We start from the raw sequence: 13,935 nt of genomic DNA, 5'->3' as shown, positions 1-13,935 counted from the left end.
GAAATTTGCTTAGCCATTTGCCCATGTGTCTTTCAAGGTTTATGATTGAGGCCTCTTGGTTTTTAAATGCTAGGGCTTGATCTTTCCTTGCAGCTTCCTGATCTCGTCTTGCCATCTCTTGATTTGTCATGAGTTTCTCCATCATTATCTCTAGACTAGAGATTCTTTGAGAGTCTGGATTTGTTGTGGTTGTTAAAATGAGATGGTTGTTGTTAGAAGTTATTTGAATTTTTTGCGGGGGTATTTTGTGGGTAGAATATGGATATGAAAAAGTTATTCTGGTGGTTTTGTGAGTTATAATGGGGTTGGGGTTGGTGATATGTGTTTTGTGGGTTTTTGAATTAGTTAGTATTATTGGATGAATGGCTTTGGTTATTTGTGTTGCTGAACCTGTTATAGTTGAAGTTCCTTTGTCCTTGATTCTGGTGCTCACCCCACCTCAAGTTAGAATGAGTCCTCCAGGATGGATTGTGTGCATCACTGATGAGCGGATAATTTATACGCTTTTTGGCACTATTTTTAGTATGCTTTTCGTATATTTTAGTTAGTTTTTATTATATTATTTTAGTTTTTAATTAAAATTCACTTTTCTGGACTTTACTATGAGTTTGTGTATTTTTCTATGATTTCAGGTATTTTCTGGCTGAAATTGAGAGACCTGAGCAAAAATCTGATTTAGAGGCTGAAAAAGGACTGCAGATGCTGTTGGATTTTGACCTCCCTGCACTCGAAGCGGACTTTCTGGAGCTATAAAATCCCAATTGGCACGCTCTCAATTGGGTTGGAAAGTAGACATCCTGGGCTTTTCAGCAATACACAATAGTCCATACTTTGCCCAATAATTGATGGCGCAAATCGGCGTTCCAAATCAGCTTCAGAATTCCCGGCGTTTAACGCCGGAACTGGCACAAAAGTTGGAGTTAAACGCCCAAACTGGCACAAAAGCTGGCGTTTAACTCCAGGAAAAGTCTCTACACATGAAAGCTTCAATGCTCAGCCCAAGCACACACCAAGTGGACCACGGAAGTGGATTTTTATGTCATTTACTCATTCTTGTAAACCCTAGGTCACTAGTTCACTATAAAAAGGACTTTTTGCTATTGTATCTTCATCTCATGACACATTACACGTTTCATATTGTATCTTCTATGGCATGAGTCTCTAAACCCCATGGTTGGTGGTGAGGAGCTCTGCTATGTCTTGATGGATTAATGCAATTACTACTGTTTTTCATTCAATCACGCTTGCTTCTATTCTAAGATACCACTTGTTCTTCAACCTGATGAATGTGATGATCCGTGACACTCATCACCATTCTCACCTATGAACGTGTGTCTGACAACCACCTCTGTTCTACCTTCGTTTGAGTGTGTATCTCTTGGATTCCTTAAGCAGAATCTTTGTGGTATAAGCTAGAACCAATTAGCGGCCATTCTTGAGAATACGAAAAGTCTAAACCTTGTCTGTGGTATTCCGAGTAGGATTCGAGGATTGAATGACTGTGATGAGCTTCAAACTCGTGAGAGTTGGGCGTTAGTGATAGACACAAAAGAATCACTGGATTCTATTCTGACATGATCGAGAACCGACAGATGATTAGCCGTGCGGTGACAGCGTGCGCTGAACATTTTCACTGAGAGGATGGGAGGTAGCCATTGACAACGGTGAAATCCAACATACAGCATGCCATGGAAGGAGCCTTGCGTGCATGAAGAATAAGACAGTAGGAAAGTAGAGATTCAAAAGATATAGCATCTGCAAAACCTCAACCTGTTCTCCATTACTGCAAAACAAGTATTTACTTCATGTTCTTTTAATTTTTACAATAAAATCTGAGAATTATTGATATCATGACTAAGAGTTATAAGATAACCATAGCTTGCTTCAAGCCGACAATCTCCGTGGGATCGACCCTTACTCACGTAAGGTAATACTTGGACGACCCAGTGCACTTGCTTGTTAGTTGTGCGAAATTGCAAAAGTGTGATTGTGATTTTGTGCACCAAGTTTTTGGTGCCGTTGCCGGGGATTGTTCGAGTTTGGACAACTGACGGTTTATTTTGTTGCTTTGATTAGGAATATTTTATTTTTGTGGTTTAGAGTCTTTTATTTGAGTTTAGTTTTATATTTTAAGTTTGGTGTCAATTGCATGCTTTTATTTTCTTTAAAATTTTCGAAATTGCATGTCCTTAGTTCTTTCTTTATTTTTAAAAATTTCTAAGTTTGGTATTTTCTTTGTGTTTTCCTTTAAATTTTCGAAATTTTGTGTTTGATTTTCTAAAAATTTTAAGTTTGGTGTCTTTTGTGCTTTTGTTTACTTAAAATTTATTTTTTTAAAAAAATATAATAATAAAATAAAATAATATCCAAATGATCTCCCGTTCTCCATCATGGACCTAAGTGGAATTGAGCAGTTCAAAAGGACTCTGGGGTCATATGCTAACCCCAATACAGCTGCATATGGGAGTAGCATCTGTATACCTCCCATTAAAGCAAGCAGCTTTGAGCTAAATCCTCAACTCATTATCATGGTGCAGCAAAATTGCCAGTATTTCGGTCTTCCACAGGAAGAACCTACTGAGTTTCTGGCACAGTTCTTACAAATTGCTGACACAATACGTGATAAAGAAGTGGATCAGGATGTTTACAGATTGTTACTGTTTCCATTTGCTGTAAAAGATCAAGCTAAGAGGTGGTTGAATAACCAACCCACAGCAAGCATAAAAACATGGAGACAGTTATCAGACAAATTTCTGAATCAATTTTACCCTCCAAAAATGATGACACAGCTAAGGCTGGACATCCAAGGCTTTAAACAAGAGGATAATGAATCCCTTTATAATGCCTGGGAGAGGTATAGAGGTATGCTAAGGAAATGCCCCTCTGAAATGTTTTCAGAGTGGGTACAGTTAGACATCTTCTACTATGGGCTTACAGAAAAAGCTCAGATGTCTTTAGACCACTCAGCTGGTGGATCTATACACATGAGGAAGACGATTGAAGAGGCTCAAGAGCTCATAGATATGGTTGCTAGAAATCAACATCTATACTCAAGCAGTGAGTCCTCTATAAAAGAAGAAGCTGTGGCAGTAACTACTGATCCTAATCCTCAAGAACAGATTGTTGAACTTAATCAACAATTACTCCTGATGACAAAACAATTAGCAGAGTTTAAAGAGATGCTCCAAGAAACTAAAATTGCTAACCAGAATATGGAAGCACAATTGAATCAGACAAGACAGGAGTTATCTAAACAGATAACAGAAGAATGCCAAGCTGTTAAATTAAGGAGTGGGAAGACATTGAATGTATCAACTCAAAGCAGCAGAAAGCCAAGAAAGGAACAACTGACAGAGGATAACCAAACCACTGCCCAAAATCCCTCTGAGGACAGTAAGAGCCCAGAGAGGAACACTTCTGGCATTCAAACGCCAGAAAAGGGGGAAAAGTTGGTGTTAAACGCCCATTCTTACACCCAGTCCTGGCGTTCAAACGCCAATGAGGAATCAGACACCTGAGAATGCTGATAGTAACCCCTCTAAGAAGGCTTCTCCAACCACCTCTGTAGGGAATAAACCTGCAGCAACTAAGGTTGAAGAATATAAAGCCAAGATGCCTTATCCTCAGAAACTCCGCCAAGCAGAACAAGATAAACAATTTGCCCGCTTTGCAGACTATCTCAGGACTCTTGAAATAAAGATTCCGTTTGTAGAGGCACTTGAGCAAATACCCTCTTATGCTAAGTTTATGAAAGAGATCTTAAGTCATAAGAAGGATTGGAGAGAAACTGAAAAGGTGTTTCTCACTGAAAAATACAGTGCAGTCATTCTGAAAAGCTTACCAGAGAAGCTTCAAGATCCAGGAAGCTTTATGATACCATGCACATTAGAAGGTGCTTGTACCATGACAGCCCTATGTGACCTTGGAGCAAGTATCAACCTGATACCTGTAACCACTATCAGAAAGCTTGGGTTGACTGAAGAAGTCAAACCAACCCGGATATGTCTCCAACTTGCTGATGGCTCCATTAAATATCCATCAGGCATAATTGAAGACATGATTGTCAAGGTTGGGCCATTTGCCTTTCCCACTGACTATGTAGTGCTGGAAATGGTGGAGCACAAGAGTGCAACTCTCATCCTAGGAAGACCTTTCCTAGCAACTGGACGCACTCTTATTGATGTACAAAAAGGGGAAGTGACCCTGAGAGTCAATGAGGATGAGTTCAAGTTGAATGTTGTCAAAGCTATGCAGCATCCAGACACATCAAATGACTGCATGAGCGCTGATATTATTGACTCTTTGGTGGAAGAGATCAATATGACTGAGAGTCTCGAATCAGAGCTAGAGGACATCTTTAAAGATGTTCAGCCTGATCAGGAGGAACCAGAGGAAATAAAAGAATCTCTGAAAATTGCTCAGGAAGAGGATAAGCCTCCCAAACCTGAGCTCAAACCACTACCACCATCCCTGAAGTATGCATTTCTGGGAGAAGGTGACACTTTTCCAGTGATCATAAGCTCTGCTTTAAATTCACAGGAAGAGGAAGCACTAATTCAAGTGCTAAGGACATACAAGACAGCTCTTGGATGGTCCATAAGTGATCTTAAGGGCATTAGCCCAGCAAGATGCATACACAACATCCTATTAGAGGATAATGCCAAGCCAGTGGTTCAACCACAAAGGCGGCTAAATCCAGCCATGAAGGAGGTGGTGCAGAAAGAGGTCACTAAGTTACTAGAGGCTAGGATTATTTATCCTATTTCTGATAGCCCCTGGGTGAGCCATGTTCAAGTTGTCCCCAAGAAGGGATTCATGACAGTGGTTCATAATGAAAAGAATGAACTGGTTCCTACAAGAACAATTACAGGGTGGCGTATATGTATTGACTACAGAAGGCTCAATACAGCCACCAGAAAGGATCATTTTCCTTTACCATTCATAGACCAGATGCTAGAAAGACTAGCGGTCATGATTATTACTGCTTTTTGGATGGCTATTCAGGCTACAATCAAATTGCAGTGGACCCTCAAGATCAAGAGAAAACAGCATTCACCTGTCCTTCTGGCGTATTTGCTTACAGAAGAATGCCTTTTGGTCTATGCAATGCACTTGCAACTTTTCAGAGGTGCATGCTATCCATCTTCTCTGATATGGTAGAGAAGTTCCTGGAAGTCTTTATGGATGACTTCTCAGTATTTGGAGACTCATTCAGCTCCTGTCTTGATCATCTAGCACTTGTCCTGAAAAGGTGTCAAGAGACTAACCTGGTCTTAAACTGGGAGAAATGTCACTTTATATTGACTAAAAGAATTGTCCTCGGGCACAAAATTTCAAGCAAGGGAATAGAGGTGGATCAAGCAAATAGAAGTAATTGAAAAATTACCACCACCTGCCAATGTTAAGGCAATCAGAAGCTTTCTGGGGCATGCAGGATTCTATAGAAGGTTTATAAAGGATTTTTCAAAAATTGCAAAACCTCTAAGCAACCTGCTAGCTGCTGACACACTATTTGTGTTTGACACAGAGTGTCCGCAGGCGTTTGAGACCCTGAAAGCCAAGCTGGTCACAGCACCAGTCATCTCTGCACCAGACTGGACATTACCATTCGTACTAATGTGTGATGCCAGTGACCATGCTATTGGTGCAGTGTTGGGACAGAGGCACAACAAGCTTCTGCACGTCATTTATTATGCTAGCCGTGTTCTAAATGACGCATAGAAGAATTACACAACCACGGAAAAAGAGTTACTTGCAGTGGTTTATGCCATTGACAAGTTTAGATACTATTTAGTAGGATCAAAAGTGATTGTGTACACTGACCATGCTGCTCTTAAATACTTACTCACAAAGCATGATTCAAAACCCCAGACTCATAAGATGGGTGTTGCTTCTGCAAGAGTTTTATATAGAAATAAGAGACAGAAAAGGGACAGAGAACTAGGTAGCTGATCACTTGTCCCGGATAGAACAAGTAGCTGGGGCGTCCCTCCCCTCTTCTGAGATCTCTGAGACCTTTCCAGATGAGCAACTCTTTGCCATTCAGGAAGCACCATGGTTTGCAGACATTGCAAACTATAAAGCTGTGAGGTTTATACCCCAGGAGTGTAGCAGGGTTCAAAGAAAAAAATTAATTTCAGATGCCAAGTACTACCTATGGGATGAGCCATATCTCTTTAAGAGATATGCAGACGGAATGATCCGCAAATGTGTACCTAGAGAGGAAACACAAAGGATCCTATGGCATTGCCATGGATCACAGTATGGGGGACATTTCAGAAGTGATCGAATAGCCACTAAGGTCCTCCAATGTGGCTTCTAATGGGATGCCCGAGAGTTTGTGCGTAACTGTGACAGTTGCGAAAGAGCTGGTAACTTGCCTCATGGTTACGCCATGCCTCAACAAGGGATCTTAGAGATTGAATTGTTTGATGTATGGGGTATTGACTTCATGTGTCCCTTCCCACCATCATACTCAAATACTTATATTCTGGTGGCAGTAGATTATGTATCTAAATGGGTAGAAGCAATTGCCACACCCAATAATGATACCAAGACCATGCTGAAATTCCTCCAGAAACACATCTTCATCAGGTTTGGTGTTCCCAGAGTACTAATCAGTGGGGCACTCATTTCTGCAATAAACAGATGTACTCTGCTATGGTCCGATATGGAATTAGCCACAGAGTAGCAACTCCGTATCATCCACAGATAAATGGGCAAGCTGAAGTCTCTAATAGAGAGCTAAAAAGAATCCTGGAACGGACTGTAATTGTCCATAGAAAGGATTGGGCAAAGAGCTTGGATGATGCTTTGTGGGCATACAGAACAACATTCAAGACTCTTATAGGAACCTCTCCATACCAACTTGTGTATGGCAAGGCCTATCATCTGCCCGTGGAACTGGAAGATAAAGCCTACTGGGCAACCAGATTCCTAAACCTGGATGCTAAGTTAGCTGGTGAAAAAAGATTGCTCCAGCTAAATGAGTTAGAGGAATTCAGACTCAGTGCCTTTGAAAATGCAAAAATTTATAAGGAAAAGGCCAAAAAGTGGCATGACAAGAAGTTGTCATCCAGAGTCTTTGAGCTAGGACAAAAAGTTCTGCTCTTCAACTCTAGGCTCAGACTATTCCTAGGAAAACTGAAATCCTGATGGAGGGGCCCGTATGTGATTACAGGAGTGTCACCATATAGATATGTTGAGTTTCAGGATATTGATTCTGACAAAAATTTCATTGTTAATGGACAGAGGATCAAACATTATCTTGAAAGCAATTTTGAGCAGGAATGCTCAAAACTGAGGCTTGAATGAGTCTCAGTAAAGGTCCAGCTAAAGACAATAAAGAAGCGCTTGCTGGGAGGCAACCCAGTCATTAGCAGGTTATTTGTTTTACTTAATAAAAGTTTGATATATATTCTTCAAGGTTGATCATCGAAATTGAAGGAATTCACAGAGTTACAAAAGGATTTAGTGAAAAAAGCAGAGAAAAGGAGCTTGCTGGCAAGAAAACGCCAGTAAAGGGCACTTTGGGCGTTAAACGCCATAATGGATACCATTCTGGGCGTTTAACGCCAGTAAAGGCACCATTTTGGGCGTTAAACGCCATAATGGGCACCATTCCAGGCGTTTAACGCCATAATTGTAGCATCTTGGGCGTTCAGCAAAACGCCCAATGATAAAACGGTTTCTGGCGTTTAACGCCAGCCAGGGTGCCTGGCTGCGCATTAAACGCCCATAATGGCCAACAATTGGGCGTTAAACGCTAGAATGGATACCATTCTGGGCGTTTATCGCCAGAAAGGCAGGGGAAGGAGATTTTGCTTTCCACTTCAAATTTTTTCACACTTTCATGTTTTGACCCATAATTTTCTACATAAACATGTTACAAATTTTCATCATTCACCCTCAAATTTCAAAAATCCAATAATTTTCTAAATTATTTCTCAAATATCTTTCAAATCCTTTCCAAATCTTCTTCAAAAACTCAAGTATTTTCTCAAATTCTTTCCACATCTTCTCAAATCTCTTTTAAAACTTTCGAAATCCGTCCCCCTCCCTTATAAATACACATTTGGCCATCCCCCTCTCTTCACCATTCGAATTTGCTTCTCCTCATCTCTCTCCCCTTTCCTTTCTTTTGCTTGAGGGCAAGCAAACCTCTAAGTTTGGTGTGCTTTTTCGTGATCACTAAGCTAAGGCTCATCAAGACCATGGCTCCCAAAGGAAAACAAACCAATTCAAGAGGCAAAAAAGAGAATACTTCAAAGAATCTTTGGAGTCAAGAGAGGTTCTTAACTAAAGAACATGCAGACCATTACCACAAAATAATGGGTCTAAGGTCAGTGATCCCGAAAGTTAAATTTGATCTGAAGGAAGACGAATATCCGGAGGTCCAAGAGCAAATTCGAAATAGAGGATGGGAAATTCTAGCCAATCCTGAGACAAAGGTTGGAAGAAACATGGTTAAGGAATTCTACTCAAATCTGTGGCTGACAGATAAGCAGAGAATGACTGGAACTGCTTTCCATACCTACAGAACCATTGTCAGATGGAGAACTATTTACTTCCATCTGGACAAAATAAGAGAGGTCTTCAAACTGCCTTAACTACAAGATGATTCTGAATCCTTTAATAGGAGAATGGTGAGAGCAGATAAGGGGTTGGATCAAGTTCTAAAGGACATATGCCTCCCTGGAACTTAGTGGATAACCAATTCAAAAGGTGTCCCAAACCAACTCAAGAGGGGAGATCTCAAACCAGTTGCAAGAGGTTGGCTAGACTTCATTTGGCATTCTATATTACCCACTAGTAACCGTTCTGAGGTCCCTATCAAGAGAGCAGTGATGATTCATTGCATTATGCTGGGAAAAGAAGTGGAGATTCATCATCTGATTTCTTGTGAGATTTACACAATTGCAAACAAGAACTCCACTGAAGCCAAACTGGCTTAACCAAGCTTAATCTCTTTGCTACGTAAAGATGCTGGGGTGAGGATGGGAGTAGATGAATTCATCCCAATTGAACATCCAATCACCAAGAAGTCAATGGAAGGACAAATGCAAGATAACTCTATCAAAAGGAGGGCGCAGGAATTCCTCCCTAAACTTCCTGAATTTGACTACTCGGCCCGCCTAGAAGCATCTGTTGCCAAGCTGCAAGAAGCTATGGAACAAATTAAGGAAGAACAGCAGAATCAAAACTGCATGCTCTGCAAATTGCTGAAGGAACAAGAGAATCAGGAGCTGAAGCGCCAGAAGCTCTCCCTTGAAGGGTCAAACACCCCACAAGTTGAGGGAGTGGTGGACGAAATTGTGATCAACAATATTAACTCTTTGGTATGTGCACAAAAACATTAACTCAGCACTTTCTTTCCACAATCTCGTCCAACTAACCAGCAAGTGTACTGGGTCGTCCAAGTAATAAACCTTACGTGAGTAAGGGTCGATCCCACAGAGATTGTTGGTATGAAGCAAGCTATGGTCACCTTGTAAATCTCAGTTAGGCAGATTAAATAGTTTTTGGGTTTCGAAAATTAATAATAAAAAGAAAATAAAAGGGATAGAAATACTTATGTAAATGAATAGTGGGAATTTCAGATAAGTGTATGGAGATGCTGTGCTCCTCTTGAATCTCTACTTTCCTATTACATTCATCCAATCCTTCTTACTCCTTTCCATGGCAAGCTGTATGTAGGGCATCACCGTTGTCAGTGGCTACATCCCATCCTCTCAGTGAAAACGTTCCTATGCTCTGTCACAGCACGGCTAATCAGCTGTTGGTTCTCGATCATGTTGGAATAGGATCCATTGATCCTTTTGCGTTTGTCATCACGCCCAGCAATCGCGAGTTTGAAGCTCGTCACAGTCATTCAATCCCAGAATCCTACTCGGAATACCACAGACAAGGTTTAGACTTTCCGGATCCTCATGAATGCTGCCATCTATCTAGCTTATACCACGAAGATTCTGTTGGGGAATCTAAGAGATATGCACCCGGCCTAGAGTAGAACGGAAGTGGTTGTCAGCCACGCGCGTTCATAGGTGAGAATGATGATGAGTGTCACGGATCATCACATTCATCAAAGTTAAGTGTAGCGTATATCTTGGAATAAGAATAAAAGAGAATTGAATAGAAAGTAATAGTAATTGTATTCAAACTTGAGGTACAGCAGAGCTCCACACCCTTAATCTATGGTGTGTAGAAACTCCACTGTTGAAAATACATAAGTAAAAGGTTCAGGCATGGCCGAATGGCCAGCCCCCTGAATGATCAAGAGACCGAATTATCAAAGACTGAACAGTCAAAAGATTAAACTGTCAAAAGATGTCTAATACAATAGTAAGTTATCCTATTTATACTAGACTAGCTACTAGGGTTTACATGAGTAAGTAATTGATGCATAAATCCACTTCCGGGGCCCACTTGGTGTATGCTTGGGCTGAGCTTGATCTATCCACGAGCTGAGGCTTTTATTGGAGTTGAACTCCAAGTTATGACGTGTTTTGGGCGTTCAACTCCGGATCATGACGTTTTTCTGGCGTTTAACTCCAGACAGCAGCATGTACTTGGCGTTCAACGCCAAGTTACGTCGTCAATTTCCGAATAAAGTATAGACTATTATATATTGCTGGAAAGCTCTAGATGTCTACTTTCCAACGCCGTTGAGAGCGCGCCATTTAGAGTTCTGTCACTCCAGAAAATCCATTTTGAGTGCAGGGAGGTCAGATTCCAACAGCATCAACAGTCCTTTTGTCAGCCTTTTTCAGAGTTTTGCTCAAGTCCCTCAATTTCAGCCAGAAATTACCTGAAATCACAAAAAACACACAAACTCATAGTAAAGTCCAGAAATGTGAATTTAGCATAAAAACTAATGAAAACATCCCTAAAATTAGCTTGAACTTACTAAAAACTACCTAAAAACAATGCCAAAAAGCGTATAAATTATCCGCTCATCACAACACCAAACTTAAATTGTTGCTTGTCCCCAAGCAACTGAAAATCAATTAGGATAAAAAGAAGAGAATATACTATAAATTCCAGAATATCAATGAATTTTAATTATAATTAGATGAGCGGGACTTGTAGCTTTTTGCTTCTGAACAGTTTTGGCATCTCACTTTTACCTTTGAAGTTTAGAATGATTGGCTTCTCTAGGAACTTAGAATTTCGGATAGTGTTATTGACTTTCCTAGTTAAGCATGTTGATTCTTGAACACAGCTACTTATGAGTCTTGGCCGTGGCCCTAAGCACTTTGTTTTCCAGTATTACCACCGGATACATAAATGCCACAGACGCATAACTGGGTGAACCTTTTCAGATTGTGACTTAGCTTTGCTAGAGTCCCCAGTTAGAGGTGTCCAGAGCTCTTAAGCACACTCTTTTTGCTTTGGATCACGACTTTAACCACTCAGTCTAAGCTTTTCACTTGGACCTTCATGACACAAGCACATGGTTAGGGACAGCTTGATTTAGCCGCTTAGGCCTGGATTTTATTTCCTTGGGCCCTCCTATCCATTGATGCTCAAAGCCTTGGATCCTTTTTACCCTTGCCTTTTGGTTTTAAGGGCTATTGGCTTTTTCTGCTTGCTTTTTCTTCTTTTTTTTTTATTTTTTTCGCAAGCTTTTGTTATTCACTGCTTTTTCTTGCTTTAAGAATCAATTTCATGATTTTTCAGATTGTCAATAACATTTCTCCTTGTTCATCATTCTTTCAAGAGCCAACAATTTTAACATTCATAAACAACAAGATCAAAAGACATATGCACTGTTCAAGCATTCATTCAGAAAATAAAAGTATTGTCACCACATCAATATAATTAAATTAAATTCAAGAATAAATTCGAAATTCATCTACTTCTTGTTCTTTTGAATTAAAACATTTTTCATTTAAGAGAGGTGAAGGATTAATGGAATTTATTCATAGCTTTAAGACATGGTTACTACATACTAATGATCATGAAGTAGAGACATAAAACATAGATAAACCCAACATAAAAAACCAAAAAACAAAAAGAAATAAGAACAAGGAATGAATCCACCTTAGTGGCGTCTTCTTCTTGAAGGACCAATGATGTTCTTAAGCTCTTCTATGTCCCTTCCTTGCCTTTGTTGCTCCTCCCTCATTGCTCTTTGATCTTCTCTTATTTCTTGGAGAATGATGGAATGCTCATGATGTTCCACCTTTAATTGTTCAACATTGTGGCTCAAATCTTCTAAGAAGGTGTTGAGTTGCTCCCAATAGTTGTTGGGAGGAAAGTGCATCCCTTGAGGCATCTCAGGGATTTCTTGATGATGAGCTTCCTCATGCATCTCTTGAGAACCGTGAAGGGTCTCTCTTGCTTGCTCCATCCTCTTCTTGGTGATGGGCTTATCCTCTTCAATGAGAATGTCTTCTTCTATGATAACTCCAGCTAAGTAACATAGATGGCAAATAAGGTGAGGAAAAGCTAGCCGTGCCATTGTGGAGGACTTGTCGGCTATTTTGTAGATTTCATTGGAGATGACCTCATGAACTTCTACTTCCTCTCCAATCATGATTCCATGAATCATGATGGCCCGATCCACAGTAACTTTAGATCGGTTGCTAGTAGGAATGATGGAGCGTTGAATGAACTCCAACCATCCTTTAGCCACAGGCTTGAGGTCCAGTCTTCTTAGTTGGACTGGCTTGCCTTTGGAGTCTCTCTTCCATTGAGCTCCTTCCACACATATGTCCATAAGGACTTGGTCCAACCTTTGATTAAAGTTGACCCTTCTAGTGTAGGGACATTCATCTCCTTGCATCATGGGCAAGTGGAATGTCAACCTCTCATTTTCCGGACTAAAATCTAAGTATTTCCCCCGAACCATTGTGAGATAATTCTTTGGACTCGGGTTCATACTTTGATCATGGTTCCTAGTGATCCATGCATTGGCATAGAACTCTTGAACCATTAAGATTCCGACTTGTTGCATGGGGTTGGTTAGGACTTCCCAACCTCTTCTTCGGATTTCATGTCGGATCTCCGGATACTCATTTTTCTTGAGCTTGAAAGGGACCTCAGGGATCACCTTCTTCTTTGCCACAACATCATAGAAGTGGTCTTGATGGCTCTTGGAGATGAATCTTTCCATCTCCCATGACTCGGAGGTGGAAGCTTTTATCTTCCCTTTTCCTTTTCTAGAGGATACTCTGGTCTTAGGTGCCATTAATGGTAATGGAAAAACAAAAAAGCTTATGCTTTTACCACACCAAACTTAAAATATTGCTCGTTCTCGAGCAATAGAAGAAAGAAGAGAAGAAGAAGAAGAGAATATGGTAGAAAGGGAGAGATGTAGGTTCAACCAAGGTGAAGAAGAGGGGGTTGTGTTGTGTGAAAATGAAGTAGAATGGAAGGGTATTTATAGGGAGAGGGGGGGTGAATGTTCGGCCATTTAGGGTGGGATTGGGTGGGAAAATGGTTTTGAATTTTTGAAGGTACGTTGGGTGTATGGGGAAGAGTGGATGGAGGTGAGTGGTGAAGGGGGTGATTGGGAAGAGGAATTGAGGTGATTGGTGAAGGGTGTTGGGAAGTGTGACATGGGGAAGAGTAATCACAAAAACTAGGATTAGGAGGTAAGGTAGGAATATAGTAGGTGGGGATCCTGTGGGGTCTACAGATTCTGAGGTGATCCTGTGGGGTCCACAGATCCTGAGGTGTCAAGGAATTCCATCCCTGCACCAAATAGGCATGTAAAATGCCTTTGCATACCATTCTGGCGTTTAAATGCCGAGTGGTGCACGTTCTGGGCGTTCAACGCCCATGTAAAGCATTTTTCTGGCGTTGAACGCCAGTTTCATGCTTGTTACTGGCGTTCAGCGCCAGCTTTTCTTCTCTAGGCACATTCCTAGCGTTCAGCGCCAGAATGTTGCTTGTTTCTGGCGTTCAGCGCCAGAATGATGCTCTGTTCTG

The sequence above is a fragment of the Arachis stenosperma genome, chromosome 1 (assembly GCF_014773155.1).
Source record: "Arachis stenosperma cultivar V10309 chromosome 1, arast.V10309.gnm1.PFL2, whole genome shotgun sequence".
In the NCBI taxonomy this organism is placed as follows: Eukaryota; Viridiplantae; Streptophyta; class Magnoliopsida; order Fabales; family Fabaceae; genus Arachis; species Arachis stenosperma.
Note: the sequence above shows the minus strand (reverse complement) of the source record.